At 30.6% G+C, this 14,517-nt stretch overlaps 1 pseudogene; it reads left to right on the top strand.

The window, feature by feature from the left end:
• Positions 1 to 9,767: 9,767 nt before the first annotated feature.
• On the top strand, positions 9,768 to 12,253 carry LOC149516913 (G-type lectin S-receptor-like serine/threonine-protein kinase SD2-5; annotated as a pseudogene).
• Positions 12,254 to 14,517: the final 2,264 nt, after the last annotated feature.

The following is a 14,517-nucleotide window of genomic DNA, read 5'->3' as shown; positions in this document are numbered from 1 at the left end:
TTTTCTGTGATATTCATAGAAAAATATTTTTGCAGTTTAATATTTCAAACAAATAAATTGACCTCAGAGCTACAAAAAGGTATGGTATATTGTTCTCTCTTCCACACCTATCACCATCATTTCTTATCAGAATTACAACAAGCTAAGTATAAACATATGCATTTGCACTATAAACCAGATTTTGGAATAAACTCCAAAACTACTATGGGTATGACTTGAGAAATTAAAGAACATTTCTTGCTTATTTTTTTTCTATAGCCTAAACCATTTAAACATTTCCTTTTACCAGAAAACAAATAAAAACCAACAATTAACAAATCCCACGTTGAGAAAGCTCTAATAATTATTATTTACCCATTTAAATACCACTCGAACTCTTAAATTAACAGTGTTATTTCAAATCTATTAAGTTTAAAATTTAAAAAGTTATTTTGAAATTCAAATCTTTAAAATTATAATACTCAAGTTCTATGTTTATATTTATATGGTAATGTATAAAATAAATTACATCATCAGTCATTTAATTAATTAAGCTTGTTAAACTTTCTATTTTGACCCATAATATTATTATTATTATTATTATATTAGATATATAATTTTTTCGTTGCAGATACTACATGGGCCCTATCCATGCAACATCATGAAGTATTCTTTTAAACAGTATCTAAGGTAGAGTAGGATAAAATAACTTACCAACATTAAACTCACTACCGTGAGCATAATTTGTTAAAAAAATCTTCATAAAAATTGTTGTCTTTATAAATGTAAACAAGAGAAAAATTCCAACCCTTGAAAAATATAAGTTGATTAGCATGATTAACCTAATAGAGAAGATCATTGTCATGCAGTAGTTGTGGAATTGGATTTATAATCTATTATCATCTTCTTTAACAGGGCGCTTGTCATGGGAGCATTTTTTCCCACTTAAAGCATGGACATAAATGAATAAATTTAATAATTTTAAATACGATATAATAATATAATATAAAAATAATATGAAAAAAAACGGAAGTAATACGTTTTAAAATTTTAATAAAAATTAAAACTGTATGAATTTAATAAAATCAAAAAATATATTTTATATTTGATAGATCGATATTAATTTAACATGATAATTTTTATATTTTAACATATATTTAATACGATATAAATCCGATACATATAAAGCCTAACACAAATCAAAAGGAGAGCTTATCAAACATTTAAATGCTCGCATATAAAGTTATAAACCAATCGATAAGCAAAGAGACGAAGAAATTAAAGAAGAATTAGTAGACTCAGCGGCAAGTAAATTGTTTGACAAGAATAGAAGCCCATATATCGATTAAATGCTTGCATATAAAGCGATTGCTAGCTGAATGTTTTTGAACGGTAATCTAGTCCTAATAAAAGTAAACGCATCCGATTCTTACCTTCAAACTCTAAAACTGGGTTATGTGAATATATTCCAATAATTGAAGGGGACCCTTTCGTCCCAATAATAATTTGACTTTAAGAAAGTGTTAATTCACTCATTTTCCATCTTCCTTCCTTGGAATCCCTAAGGTTAGGTACCTAAAATGTAGAGGTAAGAAAAAAAATTTGAGAAAATTGAAAATAGATTTGAATTTTTTTTATTCAGTTTGGTTTAAGTTTAAATATTGAATGTTTTAATTCAATTCAATTCATGTTTAAATAAAAAGTAAAAAAAAAACAAAAATATTATCAAATTAATATTTTTATTAATTTTCATATATTTTAATTTTTTAAAATAAAATATTTATTTTATAATTACATTTATTTAAATATATTTAAATTAGTATGAAAATAATAACAAAAAGTTATCGATTCATATCAATTCTATTTTTTAGAGAGATCGGTTTGGATTTGGATCGGGTTTTAAAAATTTATAATATTATGCATTAATCAAAATAGTTGAATTTAATATGGATCAATCCAATCCATTAGCATCCATACCTAAAAGAAGCTTTTTCTTAAAAAATTAAAATTAAAATTGATAATTTATATATTTATATTTGTAGACACATTATTTTGTCTAAGATTTTTTTGAGACGAAAACAGGCTTCGATCAAATATTAGGCTCGATTGAGAAGCTTTGGGCCAAATAAAAAATTTTTAATTTTATTTCATTATTATTATTATTATTATTATTATTATTATTATTATTATTATTATTTCTGTTTTAGAAAGTTAAAAAAAAAGTCAAAAGTAAAAAAGAATAAAAAAAAAGGAAACGAAATCAAAAAACTTTTCTAGAAATCATGTATGTGTGGAATTGGAAACAAAATTAGCCTTAATCAAATGAAATCAAAATCCCTAAATCAAAGAAAGTTAAGATCGAATCTGTTGGTGACAGATCAAATCTCAACCATTCAATGCAAATCTCTAAAATTATTGTCAAAAGTTCTATAAATCACATTCCAAGACACATGCAGCCGAGGGGGGGATAGAAACTTTGGAGGAAAGGTTTTACAGAAAAATAAAAGTTGCTTAGGTAACCGAGGTTCTGGTTGGGTGATTTTTGGGTTGGATTCATTCTTTAAGGTTTCTGGAATCAAGATTGAATTTTTTAAGATTTTTTAAAATGGAGAGAATACAGGGAAGAAACATGCAAAAAGGATAAAAGATTCTTTACATTTTGTTTTTTGGGAATTCAATTCGGTTTCTGGGTTTTCATTTTTTATTATTTTTTTTCTAGGGTTTGGTTCTCTAAGAATTTTTGGACGGAGGTTCAAGCTTAAGTATAAGTTGATTTCTAGGTTGTCTGGGTGCTCTTATGGGCTTTATTTCCTTTGTTTGTAGTTTTTGATATTTCTAGAGTTTATTAGGCTTTTTTTAGGATTTTATGTTTAAAATTAAATTTCTCGACCAATATCACGACAACCAGAGGATGACTAAGGTGGCCAAATTCTGGGTTCATCACTATTTTTGAAAAACTTTGAAGATTCTAGCAACCAATTGAATTTTTTGGTGCCGAAATCCGAAAAATTTGGCCAATATTCTTGGTCGGATGAATTTTTTATTGAATATCTAGAGAGAAGCCAAAGAAAACTCTAGCTAGAGAGAGAGAGGCACTAGAGCCATTTGTATAAGTTAAATTTTTTTTTTTTTTACTTTTATAATGATCCAAACGATGCCATTTTTGCCACCTTTTGACTTGGTGTTAATTCGATTGACCTGGGTGCCTACTTACTTTTGAACCAACCTGCAGTGCAAGTTTTCATATTTCATATTTCATATTTCTTTTTATTTTTTATTTTTTATTTTATTTGATTTTACTTTTGTTTTGTTTTTTCATCTTTTTATTTTATTTATTTTTTATGTTTTATTTTTGCTTATTATTCTAATTAAGTGGTTAAATTCAAAAATGAAAAAAATAAAAAATCTAAAAATTTTATTTGGTATTTATTTTTGCATGAATTTAATTACATAATTATTAATATTTATTTCCATCATTGGTATAGGATTAATATATTTATTTGTGTATTTGTTTATGTGATCACATGATTCTTTAATTGCATGATATATTATATTATTGCATGATGATTTTTCATTTGTTTTAATTGATTTTTCGATTCTACCAAACTATTGGAAGATTTATATCTTAAATTAAATCTTACCCAACTATTGAAAGATTTAATGCATTTTTAAAAATAATTTTACAATAAAATATCACCAAACTATTGGGAGATCTATATCAAAGTAAATCTTACCAAACTATTGAAAGATTTTACTAATTATTTCTTTAAATGAAATTTAAATGAATCCGACGACAGAGCCTCCTCAGAGTAAGATACTAGTTTCCATAAATACTCCTGAGATAAGAGAATTATCTTAAATTGCTATCAAACTATTGAAGTAATTTTAAGATCAATTTTCAATATCAAATATTTTTGGTAAATCATAAATGTGGTTAAAGCATGAATAATTTCAAATCAAATTGATACCTTCCTTGGAATGGGAGCTATGAGAGTTTTATAACCTTTTTCATGCATAATTGTACCTTCGAACTTTAAATCTGATTTTATTGATTAGAATCTACTATTTAAAAATACCTAAGTCAATTTTGAGACTCATCTTTAAAATGAAACAGATTCAGTCAAGTGATCAATCACACCTAAACGAAAAAGATTAATGGCAACTCCTAAAGTCCATGTGTAGTGATAAGTCCACGGATTATGATAATTTGGAAACTTCACTGGGGATTATTCGAGAGTCAAACCAATAAATGATTTCTTATTATCCAAGCCTAACCCAATAAAGTTAAGATTTTTTTTCTCCTACTTGTATTTTATTTATTGTTTCATTTATTCATTTTATATTTCTATTATTCATTTGCATATACATAACATAAGCTCTACACCTAAGTTATGTCCCTTATGAGGGAGTAAAGTACCTATGCCTTGATGAGATTTTATGTCTTCACATGGGCTAGCCAAAAACTCTTACTCAAATTGAATCTTTTTCATTTGTAACCTATAATGAGTGAGGATCGGGGTGTCTTATTAGTCTATAATAGACAATGATGTAAGGAACAATTTAAGAACCCTTAAATTGTCAAACCTTTAAACCTAGCATGTAAATAAACCCTAAAGGTCTGGACTTAGGTTAGAGCCATTCTTTTCCTTGTTTTAGAAAATCTCAAATAAGACATATGTTGTGACAGTTATTCTGCATGTAAATTTATATTTTTCTTTGCATTTGTATACTAACCTTTATTTTTTGTATATATTATTCTTTGTATATATCATTTTTTAACTAACCCTTTTCTTTAATTGTATATGCTGGCATTGACATCATTAAATCTTCTTTATTGCATTTATGCATTCTGCATTTAATCTCACACATAATTTGATGGTCATATAAACATCACTTTAAATCTGTACCCAAATTGTGAAAAATTAATGTTCATGGATAGCTCGACCAACTTATCACAAATACAATACTTGAGCTCAAGCTAAAAGAATGGAATAAGATAATGCAGGCCATGTTGAGAAATTGGAAAAAGCTTAGGAGAAAATCAAAGGAGAACTTAGTAAGATCCTTAAAGCTTTGGGTAAGCTGAATAAGGGAAATGTGATAGAAGAAGATGTTTAGCATGAACTTTTTTATCCACTGTATCCTCCAGGTTATGGCCCACCTCAAGCCTAGTCCACTCCAAGCCTACCATTACAATAATTTGCATTTTTGACAGGCTATACTTACATAAAAATGCCATCCACAACCAAAAAAGGGAATGTCCAAAGTTATAACAACACTAGCTTTATTGAAAAGGTAGTTGAATTGGTCCAAGTTCCTAATTTAGACATCTTTAAAGAGAAATTGAAAATGGTTGAGGCTTTGGAAGATTCAAAAACAAGATGATTATGCTCTAGGAAAGGTTACGAGCTGTTGAAGAAATAGATTTTTATGGCTCCATGGATGCTGCCAATCTTTGTTTTATCCCAAATGTTGCAATTCCTTCAAAATTTAAAGTTTTGGAGTTTGAAAAGTACAACGGTACTAAGTATCCGATAACTCATGTTACCATATATTGTCAAAAGATGGTAGCTTACGCCAGCAATGAGAAGTTACTCATGCATGTATTCTAAGACAGTTTAACTAGTTCTACTGCAATGTGGTATGTTCAGTTGGACAGGACCCATATTTGATCATGGAAGGATTTGACCCATTCTTTCATCAATCAATACCGATATATTATAAACATGGATCCTAATTGTTTTTCTTTACAAAGCATAAAGAAGAAGGCAATAGTGTCCTTCAAAAAATATGTCTAATGGTAGAGGGATATGGTTATTCAAGTTCAACTTTTTTTTACTAAGAAAGAAACAATAATCTTATTTGTAAACACTTTAAAAGCACCTTATTATGAGAAGACGATAGAGAATGTATCACGCCCCGAGACCAAGACGCAACATGATCGTATTACCTTGAAGAAAACCCTAAAGTAATACGAAACCTTTTTTCTTAATCATTCTAAAATTCTTCAATAAAACAATCTACCAAGTAAAATCCATATCTTTAATCCAACCGATGATACATCTTTATATATCCAAATACAAACTATATAAAATACAAAATTGTCTCTTAAAATCTCATTGGCTAACATATTCTCCGACGATTAAGTAATCTTACTCATTTCATCTTCTAGCTTCCCATAAGACTAACCAAACTTATCACCTAGTCATCTGTAAAGAAAAAGTAAAAGGGAAATAGGCAAACCACAACTCCGTAAGTATAGGCTCACACACCTTACCAAATCAGGCATCGTTTTCATAAATGTTATATAGATCATTCAAAACATTCGTCAAATCATAATGTCAAAATATTTCAAAGGTCATCTTTCTATCAAACATTTCGTAAATTCATAAATCAATCTAAAAACATGTCAATTCATAAATCATTGCAAAATATGCTACTATTCAAATATCGTAATCAAACCAAATCATGGATCAATCACTAAAAATCATCATAAATCATTTTTATATATAAATCATAGATCAATCTTTAAAATCATCATAAATCATCATTATCATTAGTTTATCATTAGCTACGGTCACTGCTATAACCCGTGACATTGGCCGTATAGATAATTTCATCATCATGATCATTGCTAACTATTATAACCCGCTAGCTAGGGCCTTACACTAACTACTATAACTCGTTAGTAGGGCTATATGATCATGTCTATGCTAACTACTATAACCTATTAGCCAAGGTCGTAGAACTAGTTCTGGTGTCAATGATCCCACTTCCCAAGGATGTAAAAATGTAGCCATCACAAAATCATTCTTTAAACATAAATCATTTTCTCATTTCATTCATAAGCATGATCCATCATTTATATAGAAAAATACAAAATAATCATACGCTTAATCCTATTTTCATACACCGAAAATAATGAAATAAAATATTCATTCATTTAGAAACATATATATATACATAGTTTCGAAAACAAGCAAAGTGTGTGAGATTCTACTTACCTCCATTCGATTCCACCACTTAATTTTTCCCCAAAATAATTAATGGCTTATCCAAGATCATTTCAACAAATCAGAATTTAATCAACCCTTTTTGAGACCATTTATACAAAAATCAACTAAGTTACACAGGGGTTAACTTAACTAATTAATACTGGCAACCTGACCTCTTTTCATTAAAATAGTCAAAACTCAATATAGCCAAATCAGAATTAAGATTTCTTTAATGCATTAGAAACTAGACTTGATAAGCTTTCTAACCATATATGATCCACTTTGTGATTCCTTATAGATTAATTATAACAATTTTTGCAATCCACGTCATATGCTGCTGCCAGAAAGCCCGTATACCTTCCAATAAAAATTATGTATTTATTCACAAGAAACTCCAAATTCAATTCCGCTTGTTCTGTTGGAAAGTAGACTCAATAAGATTCTCATACATATATGGCTTAATCCGTAATTCCTTGTATAAAAATTAACACAATTTTTGAAATTCCACCCTGATGCTCCTGCATTACAGCTTGCATATCCTTAAGTAGAAATTAGACAACTCTTCATAGAGAACTATGTTCAACTTCTGTTTATTTCATTAGAAAGTAGATTCAACATGCTTTCCAACAATATATAATAATCATAGCAATAATTTATCCATTAATACAAAATTTTATTTTAATTCATTATTACAGATCACAAAATCTCATTCAAAAATAGAATTTCTCCTTCAATCTTTAGAAAACTCAAATCCCTACTTTCAACCTTTAAACTCCATTCAATAATCATCAATAAATCTTAAGAACATGAAATAAACAAAGCCCAGTAATTTACCCAAATAGATCATCAAGATTAATGAAAGATTTCATAATTTTTCTTGGTTTTGCTCTCAAAACTTCAATTCTAAATAATAGCAATCAACTTGATATTTCTTCTTAAATAAAAAGAAATCATATACTCACCTTTAAGGGATTAACTTGATTGTAGCCTCTGATTGTGAATCTCTAACTTAATTTTTCATATTCTCTAACCTTAAGGAAGATGAGGAAGAAAAACTCTATTTCCTTTCTGTTTCACGATGGCTAGGTTTTCTTTCATATAATACTACAACCCCTTTTTTCTTTTACTAATGAATCTCTTAATAAACTGATGGGCTTTGGAATTAGTCTAGCCCAATTATTATTTGGGTTGGGGTATTACAGAATGCAACAAAGAATTTTATTGATATAATGATCTCAGGGGAAATTATTGAAAATGCCATCAAAAATAGCAAGTTTGAAGAAGGAGAGGCTAGCAATGCCAAAAAGGGTGGGATGTCTAAGAAGAAAATAGCTCAAGCGCAAGCGGTGAGTTTTGGGGGGTAACAATTCAAAAGTTATGCTTCATATCCATCACTTTATCATCTTGTTTACTACTCTGCAATGAACACTATTGCACCAATGCCTTACCGGGCTCATTCAGGCCCGGATGGATGGAATCATGTTCCAGAGATTGGAGGGATTTTCTAATGCTACCCCACTCTTCATTTTGATAAAAGATTACCTCAGTTCACTTTGATCTTAAACAATTTGCCTCGTCTTTTTTTCCCCCTTTTTTGGTCCCTTTTTATAGTAATTTTCAAGAGACTGTTTTGAGTCTATGTTTAGATGGATTCTTTTAGGCGTCTGGTGATAGACATGGTAATTTAGTTCTTCATAGGAGGAGGTTGCTCTTTTGTTAACCATTTTCAGTTCCTTACAGCTATGGAGAACTATGTTTCACATTCAAGTTATAGAAAGATCAACCATAAACTTTCCTTTTTCTGGTGAAATTGTTTCACATTTTTCTGAAAAAGTAGGTAACGACTGCCTCAAATTTATGCACGGACTGAGTTCACTTTTATTCCGTCTGAATATTAAAGCTTACAATGGTTGATTTGACCGAAGTCTTTAGTACCTTTCATGCTTCATCCTGATGTCTCTTTGCTTGATGCATACGCAGTTGTATTGAAAATACTGGAAGAACTTGACTTGCTGCAGGATTGAAATATTCGAATGTTATGACCTATATTTTTAAGCACAATGTAAAAAACACGACAATGTTACAAAAAATTATTAAAATATTAGAAATAGTCACACATTTATAATTTTAATAAAAATCGCATATAAATTTCAACAAAAATAAAAAAATTACATTTAGTTTGTTAATGAAAATTTGAAATGATAATTTTCGTGTTTTAAAAATACAAATACACAAATTATAAAAACAATGTAAATACCTGAATTGTGAGATCTAACATTCTAACATTTTTTTTCCTCATAATTATCATTAAAAAAAACATGTTTAGTCTTCTTTCATAAAATTTTAGTTAATTTAAATTTTATTCATAGGTGTATGTTTAGTTACATATATCATTTCTTCCGGTGGATAGTAAAATATCCATGGGTAGTCAAAAGGATTTGTCCAAGCGTTCTTGAAGTGGCAACTCTAGCTCTTCCTTAGCTCCTTTTGGCCAATAAAAGGGATTTTTTCTTTCAACACAACGGACACGTTTTGCAGACCAATGTCATTTTCCTCTCTTTCCAATTGTCCTCTGTCGAAAATTAATGAAGATGGTAATAGCATTCTTCTCATTTCTATGAATTTTCCAAACGAAACTAGTAGGTAGTTAGTCAAACTTTTTTCTCTTACTAGGTGCTTTCTTAAGAAATATGATAGCATGAATTGTATTGTTTTGTTTAGTTTAGTCAAGCTTGATGCCATTCTTGCAGCTAATTTACTCTTCCCTGGAAAGCCATTTCCCGTCCCAGAGCAATGATCACGAATATGAATACCTGTAGCTATTTTCTGAACATATTCTGGAGTCTACTGACCATTCCATCATCACTTTTGATCAACGCTGAAATCATAGACTACCCATCATATGTCAATGCCCCGAATTCCTGGAGAAACAACCTCTCATATGACTTCAATTTCTGGGAGGTAGCCGGTGTGAAGCCGATCCTTGTCAATGGGATGTTTGTCTGTGGCTTTCACTGCAGCTTGGTGGGTGAGAGTTGCCTATTTGCTGTTTCCATCTTCAACAACAGTTTTGGTGATAATAACTCCAGCTTTTCTCCGAAAGTGGTTTGGTCCGCTAATCGAAACAATCCAGTTAAGTATCAGGCACTATTGCAGCTCACTCCAGAAGGTGGTCTTATCTTGAAAGATGGAGATGGTGTTGTGGTTTGGTCCCCCAACACATTAGGTAAGTCTGTTTCAAGGTTAAACTTAAATGCTGAGGGAAACCTCATGCTGTTTGACAAAACAAACAAGATGGTTTGGCAGTCATTTGACTACCCAACAGACTCTTTAGTTCGTGGTCAAAGGCTAGCATCTGGGCAGAAGTTGAGGGCAAATGCATCGGAATTCAATTCAAGCGAAGGTTTGTATGCATTTGCAATCATTGATGGTCTATTCACTGCTTACATGGATGCATATCCTTCCCAAAACTATTACAGATCACGTTGGATGGAAGCAAGTAATACAGGGCAACCTAATGTTGAATACTACCTGAATAGTGGGGATGGGATTCTCTCCGTGCCAGACTCGGCTAATTTTATACAGTTGGGAAGTGACGGTTACTTGAGGGCATATGAATGGAGAGAATCGAAATGGGTAGGGATTGATCTATTTGGAATTAGTCGATGTAGTTATCCATTGGCATGTGGAAAATATGGCGTTTGTTTAGAAGTGGGATGCGATTGCCCTGAAGCTGCAAATCAAAGCCAAATAACTTATTTTAAGCCAATAAATTATAATAGACGGGATCTTGGGTGTTCCGCAATTTTACCAATTTCTTGTGAGCTTTCTGTTCATCAGAGTCTTCTCGAACTCCAGGGCATCTATGAGTATGACGCATTTCTTTTCACGAGTAATGATAACAACAAGAGTATAGAAGATTGTAAGGAAGTCTGTTTAAAGAACTGTTCTTGCAAAGCTGTGATACATATAGAAGGTTACTGCTATTTTCTATCTGAAGTATTGTCCCTCAAGAAGTATAATTCTAGTGATTATGATTCTTACAACACCTCTGTTTTTATAAAGGTGCAGAATTTTCCAAGTGCACAGAATCCTAACAACAATCTTTCATCACTGGAGTTCCCTCAAAGGAAAAGTCAGGATATGGCAGTTATTCTAGGCTCAACTCTTGGAGGTATCTCTGGTGTGTTTCTTATATGCACTTTCTGTTTTATAAGAATTAAAAAAGGGTTCAAAGAGGTTGAGGAGGATTATCTGGACAACACATCGGGAATGCCAACTAGATTTTCTTTTGAAGAGTTGAAGAATGTGACTAAGAATTTTAGCAACAAGCTCGGTGAAGGAGGATTTGGGTCTGTTTTTCAAGGAACATTACCTTCGGGTTCTGAAGTTGCAGTGAAGCATCTTGATGGCTTTGGTCCAGCCAAGAAATCTTTCATAGCAGAAGTTCAGACTATAGGAAGCATCCACCATTTCAATTTGGTAAGTTTGGTTGGATTTTGTGCTGAAAAATTTACCTGGCTTTTAGTCTACGAGTACATGTGCAAAGGGTCACTGGATCAATGGATCTTCCACAAAAATCAAGAGCTCGCTCTTGGTTGGAAAATTAGAAAGAAAATCATTTTAGATATAGCCAAGGGACTAGCTTATCTTCATGAAGAATGCAACCAAAAGATAATTCACTTAGACATCAAACCACAAAACATCCTTCTAGATGAGAATTTCAATGCCAAAGTTTCCGATTTTGGATTATCTAAGCTAATTGGAAGAGACCAAAGTCAAGTCATAACAACCATGAGGTGAACGCCTGGTTATATGGCTCCTGAATGGTTAAGCTCAGTCATCACTGAGAAAGCAGATGTCTATAGCTTCGGTATTGTGGTCCTCGAGATTCTGTGTGGGCGAAAAAATGTGGATGTATCTCAACAGGAGGAAGATAGGCATTTACTGAGTCTTTTCAGGAGAAAGCAAGAAGAAGGGCAACTTGTGGATCTTATCGATAAGGGCAGCGAAGATATGCAGGCAAATGCAGCCGAAGTCATGGAGATGATGAAGGTTGCTACATGGTGTTTACAAAATGAATATGCCAGGAGGCCTTCCATGTCCACAGTGGTGAAGATTTTTGAGGGTTCAGTAGATTTTGTTTGTACCTTGAACGACAAATTTCTAAATGAATTGACAGTACCTGAAGCTGTGGAGACTTTTGCTTCAACAGCTTTACCTTCAATCTTATCTGGGCCAAGGTGAAGATCATGGAGATCTTCAATATAATTCATGAAGATGGGGATGTAAGCCAAGGTATGTTCCCAAGCTCCTTTCCGATCCTTTATCGAAGCTTGCTTTGTTTTATGTATTATATTCATCCCAAATTTTGGGTCCCAAGCAGAGTTGTTTAGTTCGTATGATCATATCTAGAAGAGAGTTCAAGTTTCAAGTTTTTTTTAGCAAGAGTTCAAATTTCAAGTTTTAAAATGACCTATTAAATGTATCGAATATTAGTTTAGATAGCACAAATATTGAATAAATTTTTAGAAACTGCAGATTTGAAAGAATTTAAACACATAATATTTTTTTTTGTGCATTAAATATATAAGAATTAAAGGATTAAAATTTAATATATATATATATAACTTTGTAATTGAAAATGTAAATAAATAAATGACAAATAATTCCTATACTATGGTTAAATATTCACTGTAGTCTCTTCCAAATAATTTTATTAATTTAATTATTATAATTATTATGGATTCATGGATTGTGCAATTAAAAAAATTGATAACACCTCAATTTACCAAACGGTTAAATTTGATTAAAACTGTTATTCTTTTTGAACTACTGAATTAAATGTCCAAATGCGGAAATTCAATTTTCTATTTTTGGATAAGTTAAATTTTATTCATCCAAAAAAAAATAGCGAGTCTACTACAAGAAATTTAAAGATCACAATGAATAAGAAAAGCATCAAAACGAATTAACCGAATAATGTATCATCAAGACCCCAATTACGATAAAGAAGTATGTTGATAGAAGTGGCAGATGTAGGGTGAGTACCATGTTGCCTGTATCGTACTGCATCCTTCACAAACTGCAAAATGGAGCTACTGCAGTCATTACGCTGACAGAAAACTCTCTTGTTTCATTCCTTTCACACACCATAGATAAACGCATTCCAGGCTATTTTAAAGATAACCGGCAGGAGGGATTTACCTTTGAAATTAATTTTGATCCAATTGAATTCATTTTGCCACTCATGCACTGACCTTTGAATTAAACTTCCTTTTATAAAGCAAGCTGTTGGGGTATGAAAGAATACCCCATTTGCATAATTCTGTTTTCTTTATAAGAAAAAAGAAAGAAACTATCTTCACAAAAATATTAGATGGGATAGCAAAACACCAATTCCGAAGGGAAGGTGGGATGAAGTGAAGAAGTTGATTTTCTTTCTAATACCATTCCAAGAACGTAATTCCCACCCCCCCCCCCCCCCCCCCCCCCAAGGCCTCATTGGTTGTTTGTGATTTTGACATCAATGACATGTGCTTTTAGATGTCATTCAGTATTTTTTTTTTTATTGGCTCAAATAAATTTATTTATATGAAATTTAATAAATTAATTATTTTTTATTTTTTACAAATTGTTAAAAATTTAAATTTAAAATAATTTAAAAAATAATTTTTTTTATCACTTGACCCAAGATTAAAAGGATTTCAAATGTTGCAATATATTTATTTGGTCCCGACACAATGACCAACCAAAGCATTTTCTTCTTCTATGGGCAATTTCGAACACAAATAGCAACGCCTTTAAGTGGATTTGAATATTTGTCCAATTGTATTTGTTTGATAACTATGTTAACACATTTATCACGTAAAAATATTTGAATTTTATGCTAGTTGATTGACCAATTTAACATGTACATCACACACAGAATTTTGTTCACATTCACATTTCAATGTGACTTCTACTATTTGCACATTCATAACGTCCATTATGGGTTGAATAATTAGTAAGAAGAGCAAGAGTGAATTTATGATGTTATTAATTAGAAGTGGTCAAATGAAAATAGAAAATTAAAATAAAATTCCATATATAGATTAATTATAAGATTCAATTAATAAATCATATATGTGAAAATTCAAAAGATTTCTTAACAAATTTCAATATTTTATTTAAATCAGTAATGTAGCTATGAGTTACAGTAATTTTATATATTGACTGCAACATGACTTAATTTTTATTAAAAATTAAAATGAAAATGATATTGATAGTTGTGAAAAATAAGGCCTTGGACAATTAAATCAGCTATGCCCCAGGGTTGGATGCTCTTTAATCATTTATTTCTACTCAAAATTAAGGATAAAAAATTCCATTCTTTACTTTTGATGAATCAACAATATAAGGATATTAGAATCTCAAGCTTAATAACTTTATTTATACAATCATAAAAATTATTTTAAAAGATAATATCTAATAAATTTAAAATTCAAAATTTAAAATCTATAATTTTTTTTTTTAAAACTGCCCTTTTGTATATATATATATA

This window comes from Durio zibethinus, chromosome 9, assembly GCF_047325235.1.
Source record: "Durio zibethinus cultivar Kanyao isolate XHJ-2024 chromosome 9, ASM4732523v1, whole genome shotgun sequence".
NCBI lineage: Eukaryota > Viridiplantae > Streptophyta > Magnoliopsida > Malvales > Malvaceae > Durio > Durio zibethinus.
This window is presented reverse-complemented; position numbering and strand designations above follow the sequence as displayed.